This window comes from Pollachius pollachius (genome assembly GCF_949987615.1).
Source record: "Pollachius pollachius genome assembly, chromosome: 8".
In the NCBI taxonomy this organism is placed as follows: domain Eukaryota; kingdom Metazoa; phylum Chordata; class Actinopteri; order Gadiformes; family Gadidae; genus Pollachius; species Pollachius pollachius.
In genome coordinates, this window is record NC_136941.1 from 27,183,493 (window position 1) to 27,200,595 (window position 17,103).

Consider the following 17,103-nt stretch of genomic DNA (forward strand, 5'->3'; position numbering starts at 1 on the left):
GTCTCTCTCTCTCTCTGTCTCTCTCTCTCTCTCTCTCTCTGTTTCTCTCTCTCTCTCTCTCTCTCTCTCTCTCTCTCTCTCTCTCTCTGTCTCACTCTCTCTGTCTCTGTCTCTGTCTCTCTCTCTCTCTCTCTCTCTCTCTCTCTGTCTCTGTCTCTGTCTCTGTCTCTCTCTCTCTCTCTCTGTTTCTCTCTCTCTCTCTCTCTCTCTCTCTCTGTCTCTCTCTCTCTCTGTCTCTCTCTCTCTCTCTCTCTCTGTCTCTCTCTCTCTCTCTGTCCCCTCCCCCCCACCTCCCTCTCCCCCCCTCTCACAAATACTATTTCGATACACTATCACTATTACTACACTATTACTATTTATTTTATTTATTTATATCCATAAAATCTTCTGGAGGCGCACAGAGCTTTTGGCCATGATAATATATATTATATGATATAGATATCTTTGTATAATATGATATAATTGAGACATAGAGCTCCAGGACTGCCACCGGAGCACCCGGAGTGTTCTAGAATATTTACAGAACACGGCCAAAGGCTGCGTGCGCCTCACCGTTGCGATACATCCACTGTAAACAGAGCGCATGGTACCGTGGCCCCAAGCTGCTCAGGGCCACACCCCCACCCTCCTCCTGGACCCGCCTCTAAAAACGTCACGGTTGTGGAGAGCTCATTGTGGGACTGGCTCGTGGTGGCTGTAATTCTGCAACAAGGCTGAATTTCTTGAACGTCTTCAAATACTGTATTAAGGGCCCACTAACACCTATATAAAAGCATCCATAAAGTAGCATGCCATGGGACCTTTAATGTCTTCTCATTCCTGCGCTTCTGAACTTTGCTGCGACATTTACATTTTACATAAAGGCATTTAGCAGACACCTACAATAAGTCAAAGAAGAAAGAAACAACAATATATCTCTGTCGGTACAGTAAGGATGTTAGAACCAAGTGCCAAGCACTAAGAATCGCTAGGTTAACCCATTCCCTGAATACAACAAAGATAGTGAGAGACTCTCTCCCCCTCCATCCCTCCTCTCCTCCCTCCCTCCCCCCATCTCTCTCTCCTTCTCTCCCCCCCTCCCTCTCTCCCCCCCTCCCTCGTACCAGCGCCGGCGTCTCCGCGATGAGCGGCCAACCGCTCGGCGAATCCCTGGCCAACCCCCTGGATTCCTCCAGCTGGACCCCGATTACCTCAGTGGCGGCAGCGACCCCTCCCTCCCCCCTCCCTCCTCCCAACCCTCGCCCCTCTGGGCCTCCCTCCTCCCCTCTCGCGGCGGGTGTGTTGCGTCTCGTGTCGTGACTATCCCGACGGCTGCGTCTGTCGGTCTCGTTGCCGTGGCGCCCCCGGGACGAGTCGCCGTGGGTTACACCGCCGCGGCTGCTGGCTCTGTTTGTGTTCGTCTGCCAGCGAGTGAGACGGCTCTGTGGTCCAGATGTGTTGCTGGGGGGGGGGGATGCGGGTCTGCAGGTCGGGGTTAGCGAGGGGGCGGGGGGCGGGGGGCGGTTCTCCTCTCGGGGGATTTGCGCCGAACCTTGGGGGCTTTGAGTCGTGTGCTGCACGGCACCAGCTCTGGTGTGTGTGACCGGCGCGCTCAGGGTCACGTGTGTGCTCCGTGTGTCGCTCAGGGTCACGTGTGTGCCCTGTGTGTCTCTCAGGGTCACGTGTGTGCTCCGTGTGTCTCTCAGGGTCACGTGTGTGCTCCGTGTGTCGCTCAGGGTCACGTGTGTGCCCTGTGTGTCGCTCAGGGTCACGTGTGTGCCCTGTGTGTCTCTCAGGGTCACGTGTGTCACTCAGGATCACGTGTGTCTCTCAGGGTCACGTGTGTCGCTCAGGATCACGTGTGTGCTCCGTGTGTCGCTCAGGGTCACGTGTGTGCCCTGTGTGTCTCTCAGGGTCACGTGTGTGCTCCGTGTGTCGCTCAGGGTCACGTGTGTGCCCTGTGTGTCGCTCAGGGTCACGTGTGTGCTCCGTGTGTCACTCAGGGTCACGTGTGTGCCCTGTGTGTCTCTCAGGGTCACGTGTGTGCCCTGTGTGTCGCTCAGGGTCACGTGTGTGCCCTGTGTGTCTCTCAGGGTCACGTGTGTCGCTCAGGATCACGTGTGTGCTCCGTGTGTCGCTCAGGGTCACGTGTGTCGCTCGGGGTCACGTGTGTGCCCTGTGTGTCTCTCAGGGTCACGTGTGTGCTCCGTGTGTCTCTCAGGGTCACGTGTGTCGCTCAGGATCACGTGTGTGCTCCGTGTGTCGCTCAGGGTCACGTGTGTCGCTCAGGGTCACGTGTGTGCCCTGTGTGTCGCTCAGGGTCACGTGTGTGCTCCGTGTGTCGCTCAGGGTCACGTGTGTGCTCCGTGTGTCTCTCAGGGTCACGTGTGTCGCTCAGGGTCACGTGTGTGCCCTGTGTGTCGCTCAGGGTCATGTGTGTGCCCTGTGTGTCTCTCAGGGTCACGTGTGTGCTCCGTGTGTCTCTCAGGGTCACGTGTGTCGCTCAGGATCACGTGTGTGCTCCGTGTGTCGCTCAGGGTCACGTGTGTCGCTCGGGGTCACGTGTGTGCCCTGTGTGTCTCTCAGGGTCACGTGTGTGCTCCGTGTGTCTCTCAGGGTCACGTGTGTCGCTCAGGATCACGTGTGTGCTCCGTGTGTCGCTCAGGGTCACGTGTGTGCTCCGTGTGTCGCTCAGGGTCACGTGTGTCGCTCAGGATCACGTGTGTGCTCCGTGTGTCGCTCAGGGTCACGTGTGTGCTCCGTGTGTCGCTCAGGGTCACGTGTGTGCTCCGTGTGTCGCTCAGGGTCACGTGTGTGCTCCGTGTGTCGCTCAGGGTCACGTGTGTGCTCCGTGTGTCGCTCAGGGTCACGTGTGTGCTCCGTGTGTCGCTCAGGGTCACGTGTGTGCCCTGTGTGTCGCTCAGGGTCACGTGTGTGCTCCGTTTGTCGCTCAGGGTCACGTGTGTGCCCTGTGTGTCGCTCAGGGTCACGTGTGTGCTCCGTGTGTCGCTCAGGGTCACGTGTGTGCTCCGTGTGTCGCTCAGGGTCACGTGTGTGCCCTGTGTGTCGCTCAGGGTCACGTGTGTGCTCTGTGTGTCGCTCAGGGTCACGTGTGTCGCTCAGGATCACGTGTGTGCCCTGTGTGTCGCTCGGAGTCACTTGTGTGCTCTGTGTGTGCGTTAACTGTGTTACCAGACCCCGTCGCCACCGCCGCTGCCTGGGGGCTGTGTGTTCTGCGGGGGTCGGGGGTCACGTGGATGGCGGTGTGCGCGTGTCTGAGGTCACATGGGTTGTGCGTCTGCTCTCGGTCACGCTCGGCGTGCTGGGTTTGTAATCTGCAGTGCTTGTGAAGTGCGTCGGGTCAGTGTTGTTGTAGTTCTTGTTGTAGTGGTTATGTGGAGGACCTCCTTCTTCTCCTCCTGCATTGTCTCGCCCTCTCCGGAACCCTCCACGTTCCCCTTCTTGCGGTCTTTCCGATAAACGTCAGACTCTTCTCCGACGTTTGCGTCTGTCGGACCGTGTTCGCCGCCGTGATGCCGCTCTGACCGGTTTTATCGCGGACCTTGGCCAGGATGTCCGCCCATTTCCGCAGGTCGATCTTGTTGCTCTCCATGTTGACCCTCCGGCGCACGTCCGCCGCGGGCTTTCTGGCGTCGACGCGAGGCTGGACGGGTTCCCGCGGCACCGCCAGCCTCCTCCATGTCGTCCTGAACGGATGGACCCCTGCGTCTACTGACATCCGGTTTGATCGACTTCCTGCCTTGATCGTCCCCGGATCCGTCCACGGACTCCTCGGTCCACACCTTAATCCTCATGCGGAGTCCGGACGCCGACTGCGGCGACTTTGCCGACTTCCTCTGCGTCGTTCTCCTCATCCCGGCCTGGGTGTCTGGTCACGTTGACCTCCATGGCGAGCGTGTCCACACCGTGTCGGTTACAGCGACACATTTTGTAATAGCCGCTGTCCTACAGCAGACCCTGCGGTACTCGCAGAGAGCCTTTGGAGAACACGAACGCCCTGGAGGTGTTCGCCGCGTGGCTGACGATGTGGCGCCCAGGGAGGATCCAGTGGATCTCCGCATCCGGGGCAGCGGTGGACTCGCACGGAAGGGCGGTGGGCTCGGAGGGACGTTTGTGAGCATGTTTGTACATTGAAGAACAGATTCATAGATCGGTATCGACACTGATACTACTTATATAATACTGGTAGACTGCCACACACTTATTGTATGTTGTACGCACTTATTGTATGTTGTGCGCCCTGGATCTTAATGTAGGCACTTATTGAGTGTTTGTACTCTTCCTCACTATATTCGGAGAGCGTGTGTGTGTGTGTGTCTGTGTGTGTGTGTGTGTGTGTGTGTCTGTGTCTGTGTCTGTGTGTTTGTGTGTCGTCCTGCACCAAGACAGGGTGTGTAATTACACAGAAGGTTTTGTGTGTTTGTTTTGTGCGATGCATAATTCCCACAGTGGAGAATAGAGCATCGCTAACTAGCGGCTAGCTCTCCAAAACAACAGCAACACTGCAATTACAGATGAAAGATACGTGTGTGTGTGTGTGTGTGTACACATTACAAATTAACACATTTCGGGGGGTTAGAGGTGGATAGTGAAAGAGATAGAGAAAGGGAGACGGACAGATACATAAACACATAAAACTTGTTTATTCTCTAAATCCCTTTCCTCAGCAGACGATCTTCCCGACCAAAAAAAGCGAAAGACCTTCAAAACCTGCACAGCGGGAAATTACCCTAAAAAATAAAACCAATTAAAACACGAAAGAAATAACAATGTTAAGAAGTTACCCCCCCCCATAGCGTCATCAATGGCCAAAAGATTCCCTTTCACCTGCTCAGGTGGTTCCTGGTTTGGCAGTGAATTAGATGCGGCGTGATTAGGAGTCAGCATGCCCTAACCCAGAGACCCCGGGGGCAACGAGGCTTCAGTCAAAACAGATTGAATCTAATTAAGGAACTATTTGTATAGAGTGTGGAGGTTTTTCTTTATTCATTTTTTTATTTGATCAATTACTTTACCGAAAGCTTGTCTTTGCGATGTTTACAACACTTTGTGTAGGGGAGGACGGAAGCGGCCGTTTAGCACCCCCTACATACAACGCCAGTTTGGCACCCCCTAGTGGTCAGATACCAGAACAGCGAGTTTCACCAAAGGAGTCTCCTGTGCTTCTACTTCAAGTGGCATTAGATTGAGTTGGATCGCTTTAGATTGAAGTGGATCTCTAGTGGCTTTAAATTGAGTTGGATCTCTTTAGATTGAACTGGATCTCTAGTGGTCTAGTGGACACTCATAACACATATCAACTTGCGTGCGACACGTTCCCTACTGATTCTAAACTGGAGTTGGGAGAAAGTGAAAAAAAAGTCTGAATGGAGCTAGATGACGTAAGGGCACGGACCCGTGAAAACAAGGTGCGTAAAACGCCTCAAAACGCACCTGGGCCGACGGACGCGTTCCGCCCGCAGCACATGACGGGATGAAGCAGACTCGGAGAACGCGGTAAAAGCAGCGACCTCCTCAGAAGAGACTCACGTCCAGGCCCAGCGGGAGGGCCAGCTCCGGAGTCCTGGTCCCCAAGGTGTAGTGGCTGGGTCGGCGAGGCTCCGGGCCCCCCACCGGGGGGCCATAGGGGCTGGAGTCAGGTCTATAGCAGGGCCGGCGGTAGCCAGGGGCAAGGGTGGCCTCAGCCCACCAAAATGTGCGCCCTGCCCACCGAATCACAATGGAAGAAAATGTCTTGTTTTGTTTTTTTAATTTTTTTGTTGGAAGTCCAGGGCCTCGTTTTCCGATAAGGCTTTGCTTGTTTGATCATTCTCACGATAGATCTTGCGAACCAATCGGGAATTTCTTTGGAGCGTTTCCCGAAACTACTAACTACTAAACTAACATGAACGTGCTTTCAATGCACTCACGACGTTCGTAGGATTGTACCTGTCCACTGACAGGGTGCTGAAACGGGCTATGACGAAGGGGGAGACGCAGGAATGTCACAGGAAAAGGACGTACTTACTATACATAGTTTGATTAGGGCGTTCCAATAACGATCGCGGTAAAAGAAGTGTACTGAAGGGACCCGGATGGTGTACTCAAAACGGTAAGGGCGCATTCCAAACAGTCTTTATAGGTCCATGGTCCGCACGTATTCAGGCCAGGGCGCATTCACACGACCTCCGTCGGTCGACGGATGGCCGAGGGGACTAGTCTGTACTAGTTTGTAGACGCAGCAAAATGGATACGACACTGAAGTTAGCCCCACATTCATTGCAGCCCCATATTCGCCGATCAGGCTCCTCTTAAGTTTCGATTCCACCTTAAAAAAAATGCTCGCTCCAGGGTGGGGAGAGATTAACGTAATCACTAGAGACCCGTAATCGCGATCAGAGGGGAGAGACGCGGTGAATGAGTGTCTCTCTCTCTCTCTCTTGCTCTCTCTCTCTCTCTCTCTCTCCCGCTCTCTCTCTGTCTCTCTCTCTCTCTCTCTCTCTCTCTCTCTCTCTCTCTCTCTCTCTCTAAGCTTTATTGGCATGAGAAATATACATTTGCATTGCCAAAGCAAGTGAACACTAAAATAAAAAGGTCAGGTATATAATATAAGTAGAAAATGTTGAATACAAAATATATATATACATATCAGATAATATGCCATAAAAAGTCAATTGTGCGATATTATGAAAAATGACAGCATCTTCCAAAAACAGATAAATTAAAGATAATTAAAGTGTGAAATACTGCAATTGTCGTGTAAAGAGTGAGTCCAGGGGGATGAGTCCGTTCATGGGGAGTTTGAGGTCCTCCTATAGTGGTCACTATAGGCTTTCCTTCAGTGAACCTGTAGGAAAGCCTTCAGACGGTGTTAACTTTGGGTTCCTTGACGTGAGCCCAGGTTCTTTGATAACAGAGTGAGGTGTTGCACTGTAGGAATCGCCTCGGCGTGACCTACTGCAGAAGCTCCAATCGCACCACGTCTGTCCTTGACGGACAGGTCGGGCTGTGCCACAGGGCCCCTCCCCCTGCACTTTGACCGTCGACCCTCCCTCCTCAAATCATTCTGGTTTCTTTCTGTGTTAATGCAAGGAGGGACGTGTTGGTGAAACACCTCACTCTGTTATCTGAACCAGGGATTACGTCAAGTCACCCAATGTTATTTTTCTAACTTTGTTCAGTGTTTTACTGGGCTCATGCTGAATCCCAGAGTCCTGAGATGGTTTACCATGGTAGCAGAATCTCTGAGTGCCTGTTAATTGGAACATATCAGGTAATCGTCCAGATAAGAGAATATTCTGATGCCGCTGTTTCTTATCGGTGACAGTGCTGCCTCCACACACCTGCTGAACACTCTCGGGGTCAACGATAGCCCGAATGGGACTACTTGGTATTCGTAAGCCCTGTTCTGAAACGTGAACCGGAGAAATTACCGGTGCGCGGGATAGATGGCGATGTGAAATTATGCGTCTGAGAGCTCGATCGTTACAAACCAATCCCCTGGACGGATTGAACGACAGAGCACTTTGTGTGTCAATATCCCAAACGTGTATTTGCGCAGGTGTCCGTTTAACACACAGAGATCTAACATGGGGCAGAGGGACGAGCTCCCTCTCTTTGGAATGAGAAAATAACGGGAGTAAAAACCCTGTTGGGCTTGCTTGTTCGGGACAGCCCTGACAGCTGCCGAATCCCCACTGGCCATAGAAACTAACACACCATTGAATCTGGTTGGTTTCATAGCAAATTGCAGTCTGTAACCCTGGGAAACACTAGGATCCACGGGGGAACTGCGCGCCACTGTTCCACTCGGGTAGTGAGCAGGCCCATGTGATTTAAACGTGAAAAACCCTGCATTTTCACATCTAGGCTCAGAGCCAAGGGTGAAATGCACAACACAAATCAAGATAAAGCAAAATCTTGGTCCTTGAATTCCCATAGGGGGAGCTCACACTCCTCCTGTGAGAGCTCTCCCGTCGGGTCCTGGGGGTGACGTCATTGAGGCGTCAATGATAGATTCAATGTCTACATAGGCGTACAGAGGCCCATTCCCAGCCACCATCACTCCTGTGTTCTCATACTACGTTGTTTAACTAATCAGGTTAAAAGGCTAATTGGTTAGAAAACCCTTGTACAAATATGCTGAAAACTGTTTTTCTGTGTTTCATGGAAAACATGAAATTGTCTGGATGACCCCAAACTTTTAAACGATAGTGTATGTATAGATACATATATATATATATATATATATATATATATGCATCTATACATACACTATTGTTTAAAAGTTTTTTATATTACAGATATTATATATATATATATATATATATATATATATATATATATAATATCTGTAATATAATGAAATATTCCCCAAGGTTGAACTGAACTCCTCTCTAGAAGGGATTCAGGGTTCGGATGGCTTGATGGTGGACAATGAGAGAAGGGAGGTTGGACCCCCCCCCCCCCATACCCTTCTCCCCCTTCAGATCTGCAGGGAGGGCCGTGGAGGAGGAGTGGGAGGGGGGGGAGACTGTAATGGAGCATTCCACCGGAGGCTGTGGGTCGGTTCACTACATACCCTAACCCTAACCCTGACCCTAACCCTAACCCTGACCCTGACCCTGACCCTGACCCTGACCCCGACCCCGACCCTGACCCCGACCCCGACCCCGACCCCGACCCCGACCCTGACCCCGACCCCGACCCTGACCCTGACCCTGACCCTGACCCTCACCCTGACCCTGACCCTGACCCTGACCCTCACCCTGACCCTCACCCTGACCCCGACCCTGACCCTGACCCTGACCCTGACCCTGACCCTAACCCTCACCCTGACCCTGACCCTGACCCTAACCCTGACCCTAACCCTGACCCTGACCCCGACCCTGACCCTGACCCTGACCCTGACCCTGACCCCGACCCTGACCCTAACCCTGACCTGCGAGTGTTCTCGAAGCAGAAGCCCCCCCCGCTGTGCGCAGGACGCACCGCCGCGCTGCTCAGCATCGTGTCAGCCTCCGACGGATGACCTCACCCGGGACCAGGAGCGGAGCGGGTCTGAGTGAGAACCAGGAGCGGAGCGGGTCTGAGCGAGATCCAGGAGCGGAGCGGGTCTGAGCGAGAACCAGGAGCGGAGCGGGTCTGAGCGAGAACCAGGAGCGGAGCGGGTCTGAGCGAGAACCAGGAGCGGAGCGGGTCTGAGCGAGAACCAGGAGCGGAGCGGGTCTGAGCGAGAACCAGGAGCGGAGCGGGTCTGAGCGAGAACCAGGAGCGGAGCGGGTCTGAGCGAGAACCAGGAGCGGAGCGGGTCTGAGTGTGAACCAGGAGCGGAGCGGGTCTGAGCGAGAACCAGGAGCGGAGCGGGTCTGAGCGGGTTTACTGCGTCACTCGGTTACTCTCTCTTTGAGTTTTTCGGGTTCATTCAACGGCTCCCAGAACAGTCGGCTCTCACCGTGTTGATAAGGCCCCCCGCCCCGCAGCGCTACGGACACACCCACACCCCGAGCACGCCACCAGAGATACTGAGTTATATTTCATTACTTTAAAAACGATAATGACTTAGTTGCTCATAACTTTTTAATTCTTTATAAAGCCATAAAACGCCATGTACTTGTGAGGGCGTTGTTTTCCTACTATCATATTCATAATTCCCCCAAAGGCGGTTGCGGTCAGTGACCCGCGGTTCACCGGGCGGCCACACGGGGGCGCTGCGGTCCTGCTGATCTCCTCAGCACCACGACGCTGTCACAACAGTAGACCAGAACACATGGAGTCAACCTATGTGTCCACCGACATACTCTATATTTACATTTATATAAAGGCCTACTATGTATATATTTTATATATTTTTTTGTGTGTGTGTTTGCGTGCCTGTGTTTAATCTGTTGAACACCGAGGTCTACCAAGCCTCTCTGGTGCTCTTCTGTCCGTTCGGTTGCTTCACTTATTTCCACCTTAACTGTTGTGGTCCACCTGGTAACTAATGACGCGACCGCCTTTCTGAATTCCCATTGGTCGAGCGGGTCCGCCTCCTCCCTCCCTTGAGTCCCGCCGGTTCAGACCTTCAGGAGACCAGACCACCATCCTCCACACTCAGCATGGGGGCGGGGGCACTGCCGCTGCTGCTGGGGCTCCTCTCCGGGGGGTCTGCAGGAAGGACCCTTCAGAGCGTCTCGGTCCCAACTATATATAGAACCGGAACTAGAACTGTAGTGGTCCGGAAGCAGTGCTAGTTCCGCTGTCTTTCCTTTTGATGTGAAACTGCGTTTGTGTACAATCTCAAACTCGAACAATTAATCCACAGGATGATTAATCATTCACTGGTTCCGATATTTAAACCGATTTAATCTCTCGCTCTCTCTCTCTCACTCTGTACTTAAAGAATCATTTAATTACATATAAAAAAAATGATGAAATAACTAAAGCAACCGCTTTTAAGTGTTGTACTATAAAGACAAGAGCTAGCGATGGATCGAGGATATCTCTCAGATAGCAGTTGTTATGCTACCATCACGTCTGCACATTATTCTGGCTCCTATTGCACTCCCACCATCCCTGGAGAGGGATCCCTTTTCAGGGTTCCTTCTCCAGGGTCCCTGATATTAGGGGGGGTTTCCCTGCCCTTTGGGGGGCTAGGGTCAGTGGGCGTCCTTTAAGAAGCAGCCTGCAAAGCCCTTCAGATCTCTGGTCCAGGGTGTTCTAAACTGTTTGACCTGTTAGGGAACAGAACGCGGAGACACAAGTGCTGGACACAGGGAGGCGGAGACAGGGCAAGGGCAACGGCATTTATTGACACAAGCAAGGCGGGTAGTCAGGCAGGCGGGGGGTCTGGTGCCGGGCGGGCGTTCGGGTAGGCAAGGGCTCAGCGATGGACGGGTAGTCAGGCAGGCGAAGGTCCGATAACGGGTAGGCAGGCGGGCAGAAGGAGAACTAGAGAGGGGGAGAGGGGATTACTAAGGGAGCAAGGAATCGGGGCAAGACTTGAACAAGAGCTGGTAGGGTGATACTAACTTGTAGCAGTAAACGACGAACTGGCGCCGGCAGACTGGAAATCCCAAACTGAAGTAGGGTACGGTGATTAGTATATTACCGGCAGGTGCGTCGAGGGGATGAGGACCAGAAGCCACCAGCAACCACTAGATGGGGATGTTGGACCGCGTAGCAGGACGTAGCGTGACATGACCTGATGGGGATGTGGTGTTTCAAGGCTGCTCGGACGGCCGGGGAGTTTCCCTCACAGAGCCATCCCGCCAAATACAGACATGTTGCCCTGGCTGAAAATATATTGTGAAATACACTCAATAATTATTCTGACGACATGGAAAAAAACACAAGACTACGCACACAAACACACAGACACACACACATACACGCGCACACACACACACACACACACACACACACACACAGACCACAGATAACAAGACTCAGGGTGTAGCGTCCTGTATCTCTACGTATCTGGAGACGCAGCGGTGCAAGGGAGGAAATGAAGATCGCTGTGATCTATTCCAGTTTCCCCCAACAGAGCCATACAGCCACCACAAACATGTTGCCCTGGCTTGTAAATATTTTACTTTAGATACAATTTGTATGGATTGAATTGAGAATAGTTTTAGTCTGCAAGTGTCCATCACAGCTTGCAGAACAGCAAAGGTGTGTGTGTGTGTGTGTGTGTGTGTGTGTGTGTGTGTCAACATAAACTTTTCTAATCAGGCATTGTTCCTGGGATAAGTACATTTACGTTTCACTCGTCCAGGCACTAAAGTCACTTTTCCGAGTAAAAAGTCGTAATTTTACAATAGTAATAATTTTTCATGTTGTTTGCGGACAGAGAATGCAGAATTCAGACGAAAAAACAGTTGCAATCATTCACACCATGTCAACCACATCACTACAACAGCCATATCCCTCCTCTCAATCACACCACCTCTGAGCAATAACTGTTTAAATCCACTCACTCACTCACTCACTCACTCACTCACTCACTCACTCACTCACACGCTCATCGCACACACACAACAATGCTCACACGCACTTATTCTCACACACACCTTACACACACTCTTCCTAATTCCCGATTCCCAATGCCATATTCCTGTTACATTACATTGTGTCTTTAAGAAGGTTGTCTCATATCTAGCTGTGGTGAGTCTTGAAGCTAAGTATTATAGTGTTTGGCATTGCAATTGGTTGTACTAACTTTAACCCTAGTTTCTGCAGTGTTGGTTTTTGCTGTGTTGTTGTTGATAGTAAGGTCGTTGAGTCTAGTTTCGGTCACAAGGTGTGAACAATAGGCTTGATTGACTGGGCGGAGCTAAGGCTGCCTGAGCTACCATGTGCATTTAAAGGCTAAGTGTTAGTAGCGTCAGCTTTAGCGTCGGGACCCGGGAAACAAAGACTAAGACTAAGTCTTTCTGTGGGAGTCAATCGAGGAAGACCTTAGAGGCCACTGTATTGTAGTTATGTGTCGTACTTCAATTATCGTTAGAATCTCTACTCATAGACATTGCCACAATAGATCCTCTGCTCGGTGTCGCACCCCATCCAATCTATGCCATTTACCCACCCTCGCCATCACTGACCTTGAAGGGATGGGAGGACTCTGGAATTGCCAGTCAGTGGTCAAAAAGGCAGGCTCTATTTCAGCCTACGCGTCCCTCAATACCCTCCATTTGCTGGCCCTGACAGAGACCTGGATCACTCCAGAGAACTCTGCCACTCCTGCTGCTCTTTCCACTGTTTACTCATTCTCTCACACCCCTAGACCTTCGGGGCGAGGAGGAGGGACCGGACTCCTCCTCTCTCCGATGTGGTCCTATCAGGTCCTTCCACTAGAACACTTGGCCAGATCTGCACTTGAACTCCACGCTGTCACTGTCACAATTACAATTACAATTAAGGCCTTTAGCAGACGCTTTTATCCAAAGCGACTTACATCGGTTAATACACACATTGACACACCGACGGCAGAGTCAACCATGCAAGGCGACAGCCAGCTCGTCAGGATCAGTTAGGGTTAAGTGTCTTGCTCAGGGACACGTTAACACTCAGCTAGGAGGAGCTGGGGATCGAACTAGCAACCTTTCGGTTACAAGACAACTGTCACCCTTCCTATTAATCTCTTCATTGTGGTAATCTACCGTCCTCCTGGTCCCCTTTGCGACTTCTTTGACGAAATGGATGCCCTTCTCAGCTGCTTTCCTGAGAATGGCACACCACTCGTCATACTTGGCGACTTTAACATCCTCTCAGAGAAGTTGCACTCACCTGAATAAACCAACTTTTTTGCCACCTTTGACTTAACACTATCCCCTTCTCCTCCCACACACAGGGCCGGGAACCAGCTTGACCTGATATTCACAAGGTCCTGTGGCAGCTCTGCTTACCCCACTCCCCGTGCCTGACCATCACTTTGTTGCTTTTTCTCTCCCCTTAAAGTCCTCTCACCCCCTCCTCTCTAGTACCCACATTGTCACCACCCGCCGCAACCTCAAAACTCTCTCTCCCTCTACGTTTGCCTCAACTGTTCTGTCTTCACTACCTTCTATTTAACGATTCTCTCAACTATCCACAGAGGAATCCTCTGACACTCTACTATCCTCCCTCTCCTCCTCTTTGGACTCCCTCTGTCCCTTTCACTCCAGACCGGCGCGATCTTCACCCCCCCCCCCCCTGGCTGTCTTAATCTCTGCGGACAAATAGAGCAAAGTTGCAAGCAGCTGAGAGGAAATGGAAGAGATCAGACTGTCCTAATGATCTATCTCACTATCTCCTTCTTCTCTCAGGTTTCACCTCCACTGTGTCAACAGCCAAATCTGCCTTCTACCGGACCAAAATTAACTCCTCCGCCTCAAACCCCAGGAAACTGTTTTCCTTGTTCTCTTCCCTCCTCAACCCTCCCTCCCCTCCTCCTTCCTGCCTCACTGCTGATGACTTTGTTACCTACTTTACCCAGAAAGTAAAGGACATTAGCTCCTCTTTTATCACTGCCACCATCCTCCCTCCCCCCACCCCCACCTCTGTCTTTACCCAATTCATCCCTCTCACCTCAGACGAGGTCAACAGAATTATAACATCTAACCATGCCACCACCTGCCCCCTTGACACTATCCCTTCCTCCCTCCTCCAGGCTGTGTCAAACGACATCCTGCCGTTTCTCCCCGCACTTATTAACTCCTCCCTCACTTCTGGCATTGTTCCAACGTCTTTCAAGACTGCCAGAATAAAGCCTCTCCTCAAAAAACCAACGCTTGATACCACTGACATCCAGAATTACAGACCGGTATCTCTTCTTTCATTCCTCTCTAAAACTTTGGAACGTGCCGTCGCTAACCAACTGTCCTCCTGTCTCTCATCTAACAGCCTGCTTGACCCTCACCAGTCAGGCTTCAAAAAAGCACACTCCACTGAGACGGCTCTCCTCGCGGTGACTGAGTCCCTCCGTGCGGCCAGAGCCTCGTCCCTCTCATCGGTTCTCATTCTCCTTGACTTGTCTGCAGCATTTGACACTGTGAACCACCAGATCCTCCCCGCCACTCTCGCCGAACTTGGCATAGCTGAATCTGCCCTTTCCTGGTTCACATCCTACCTGATGAATCGCACTTATCAGGTAACATGGAATGGCTCCTTGTCCAAACCTTGCACGCTTGATACAGGTGTCCCTCAAGGCTCTGTACTGGGGCCTCTTCTGTTCTCCCTCTACACCAGATATCTGGGCTCTGTAATTACATCCCACGGCTTTTCCTATCACTGCTATGCTGACGACACTCAGCTATTTTTCTCCTTTCCCTCATCTGACAAAGCCCTGATTGCAACACGTATATCTGAATGTCTGGCAGAAGTCAGCAGCTGGAAAACTGCGCATCACCTGAGGCTTAACCTCAACAAGACTGAGCTCCTCCTAATACCAGGGAAAGATTGCCCACACATGGACTTACTGGTCACTGTTGAGAACATCACTGTATCTCCTTCTCCAACTGCCAAAAACCTTGGTGTAGTGTTGGACAATCAGTTATGCTGCACCGCAAACATCACTGCGGTGGCCCGATCCTGCAGATTTGCACTTTACAACATCCGCAGGATCCGGCCCTTCCTCACAAGGGAAGCAGCTCAGCTTCAAGTCCAATCACTGGTCATCTCCCGCCTCGACTACTGCAACTCGCTCCTGGCTGGACTCCCTGCCTCTGCGATTAAACCCTTGCAGCGCATCCAGAATGCGGCAGCGCGCCTCTTGTTCAGCCTACCAAAGTTCTCACATGTAACCCCCCTCTTCCGAGACCTCCACTGGCTCCCTCTAATAGCTCGCATCAGATTCAAGATGATGGTACTGGCATACAAGACAGTCGATGGAACTGCCCCTGCCTACCTCCAAGCATTAGTAAAGCCTCACACCCCAGCTCAATCTCTCCGCTCAACTACCTCAGCTGGACGTCTGGTACCGCCATCGCTAAGAGCAAGCAAAGGTTGATCAGCGAAGTCACAACTTTTCTCTGTTTTGGGACCTCAGTGGTGGAACGAGCTCCCTGCCGATGTCAGGATCGCAGAGTCGCTCACCAGCTTCCGCAAAAGACTCAAAACTCACCTGTTCAGAGTTCACCTTGACTCTGCATAGAAACCAATGCACAGCTACCATTGAATGTTGTACGTCCTGGCACTTGTACATTGCACTTATTCAAGGTACTTAATTGTGTAGCATCTACAGTAGCTGCTATCATTGCTTTACACTGGGAATGGGTTAGCCTAGTGATCGTAATACTTGCACTTGGTTCTATGAACATCTTTACTGTACCGACAGCGATATATTGTTGTTTTCACTTCACTATGACAAATGTACTTATTGTAACAAATGCACTTATTGTAAGTCGCTTTGGATAAAAGCGTCTGCTAAATGCCCTAAATGTAAATGTAAATGTACTTTAAAAAGTAAAATGTGCATTATAAAAATGACAAAAATTACAGTACCTCGTATAAACAGATAAGTTAAAGATACACTCTAAATACACAGTATTTACATTATGGAGGATTACTGCAATTATTGTGTCCATAGTGAGTCCAGGGGGATGAGTCTATGGGGAGTTTGAGGTCCTTCTCTCATCACAACAGGTGATGAATCTTGCTGCTGCGTTCGTACATTGTTGTATTTCTCCCAACAGGTATGGCAGTTTGTGAGCATCTGGAGTGTCTTTGAAGTCCTTGCATGCCTTTGTAATCCGTGGGAAGTGTGTATTCCTGATGTCTTCGTATGACTGGCAGGAAGTCAGGAAATGCAGTTCTGTCTCTAGTTGGTTGTGTGTGCAGTGGGACCACAGTCTGTCTTCTCTTGGGAGCCAGGTCTGTCTGTGGCGTCCCTTCTCGATGGCCAGGCTGTGTTCGCTGAGTCTGTATCTATCGTTCTCTCTCCCTCCCTCTCTCTCGTGTAAAGTGGGTCAGTAATAGCTTTGATTCAACTTACAGTCGGTGCCTTCAACTATGACGATGTTCACCAAAAGTGCAAGAATCCTTTAAATACATATAAAACAATATCTAACGCAAAAAAAAGAACTAAAGCAACAGCTTTTAAGTGTTGTACTATATAGACAGGAGATAGCGATGGATAGAGGATATCTGTCAGATAGCAGTTGTAATGCTACCATTCCGTCTGCACATTATTCTGGCTCCTATTGCACTCCCACCATCCCTGGAGAGGGATCCCTCTTCAGGGTTCCTTCTCCAGGGTCCCTGATATTAGTGGGGGTTCCCTGCCCTTTGGGGGGCTAGCGTCAGGGGGCTTCCTTCAAGAAGCGGCCTGCGAAGCCCTTCAGATCTCTGGTCCAGGGCGTTCTAAACTGTTTGACCTGATGGGGATGTGGTGTTTCAAGGCTGCTCGGACGGCCGGGGAGTTTCCCCCACAGAGCCATCCCGCCAAATACAGACATGTTGCCCCGGCTGAGAATACAAATACACTCAATAATTATTCTGACGACATGGAAAAAAACACAAGACTACGCACACAAACACACACACACACACACGCACGCACGCACGCACGCACGCACGCACGCACGCACGCACACACACACACACAGACCACAGATAACAAGACTCAGGGTGTAGCGTCCTGTATCTCTACGTATCTGGAGACGC

The 17,103-nt window shown here is 51.3% G+C and overlaps 1 protein-coding gene across 1 annotated transcript in view; it reads left to right on the forward strand.

Annotated features, from left to right (window-relative positions):
* The window catches only part of LOC307079159 (uncharacterized protein), a 221,323-nt gene that overhangs the window by 151,298 nt on the left and 52,922 nt on the right, over positions 1-17,103 (forward strand). The gene's annotated exons all lie outside the window — the stretch shown is intronic.